Raw genomic sequence first — 1,647 nt, 5'->3', positions numbered from 1 at the left:
CACTGGATACGAAGCTAAGCGGTTAAGCCAAGAATACTTTCGTTTAGATATCATGTCTGTAAAGAAGAACCATTCAGCTATCTATTTCTGTGCCTCAAGTTTGGACACAACACTTCAAAGTCATTTGCTTTCTGTACGTAAACTCCTCTCCAGTACCTTCCCTCAGAAGGGAGTAGCTCTCAGCACTCCCAGGATAATGGTACGTAGGTCAAGGTGCTATTCACAAAACATAGGCTGCTGGGGAGCCGGACCAAGAGAGGTCGAGCAGGTTCCGTTTCATTGATGAATTTCTCTTTTCTGATCAGCAGTTCATCCTCTATCATGTCATAACAATCCTTGAAGTTTGTTAATCAAATCCAGGCATACAATGATATTCACTGTGCCTGGAAAGGTTGTCCTGATATCAAGAACTGAAGAGAACTGGATCTCAGAAGAACTAGAGAAGTGGGATATTGTAGTATGCGACCTAAAATGAAATCACATCCCAGAAAAATATAGATATATTTTTATTCAGAACTTGATATTTTTATTCAGAAATTGCTAACACAGTCCGGATTTCTTCTGCACGAAGCATCAGTTGTATACATGCTACATCTATCCATTTATGACTCATACCTATGTCCTTGCTGCAGCCTGATAAGCTGTAAGACAACCTCTGTCCATTCAGTTTACCCCTTCCATCCTTGGATGAGTTGTGAGTACATTTCTGACAACCCTGTGATCTTTCTTCTTGCACATTCTCAGCATTCTCTTTGATTTTGAGCAAAGTCTGAAGCTAAGTCGTAGTTTGAAGACAAAAGAGTAGAAGGAGGAACAAGCAGGATGTGAATATAATTTTAATTGCTGTACGAATTCTTCACACACGCAAAAAGAATGTTAGGTCTCTCACACACAAAGACCTCCCAGTGTCTTTCTAGGTAAGAGTTCTAAAGCAGCATCCCTGTTCCACGCAGTGTTCTTAAAGCAGTGGATTACTTTTCCAAAGCAAGAAACCACCAAGCAAAGCCCTTGTGATGTACTGTGAAATCCAACTGCCTAATATGCCCGTTCTGAAATAAACTACATACGTCTTCATGCACAGTCGGTATCATTTCCACTGCTGTGTTCAGACTCACAGCCTGCCCCTTCATTGCCCCTCGATTCCACTCTCTGCATTTAATCGTACCTGGTCTCACGTACCCCCACAGCTGCAAGTGCTTATACTCACATGGGCACGCTCACAGGCACAATAGGAAGTTATTAATTCACTCTGGTTTCTCCAGCTGCTGCCGCCTGTGATCTGTGGTCTGGCTCCAGTTTGTGATCCAGAGAGCTGCTCTCCTTGATTCCTGTGGACAGATTGCACACCCCGACTGTAGGTTTATGGCTCTTGTGGGACAGCTGTGGGATGAACCTCAAAGGTTTGAGGCTGAAAATAGAAGGGCTGTCTATCCAACTTCTTTCCAGTAGGCAGCATTGTTACACAAGTCACAAAAGAAACACTAGAGATCTCACATTGTGTCTTCCATGTTCGTCCTTCTTTCTGATAGAGCACAACCTTTTCCTCCTTCCTGAGACAGAAAAGTTACTCTGAATAAAAATGCTCATCTCGGAACAAGAGATAAACTCTCATGAGTCTGACAGTAGAAGAATGTTTTGCCCAGCAGC

The sequence above is a fragment of the Meleagris gallopavo genome, chromosome 1 (assembly GCF_000146605.3).
Source record: "Meleagris gallopavo isolate NT-WF06-2002-E0010 breed Aviagen turkey brand Nicholas breeding stock chromosome 1, Turkey_5.1, whole genome shotgun sequence".
NCBI lineage: Eukaryota > Metazoa > Chordata > Aves > Galliformes > Phasianidae > Meleagris > Meleagris gallopavo.
Note: the sequence above shows the minus strand (reverse complement) of the source record.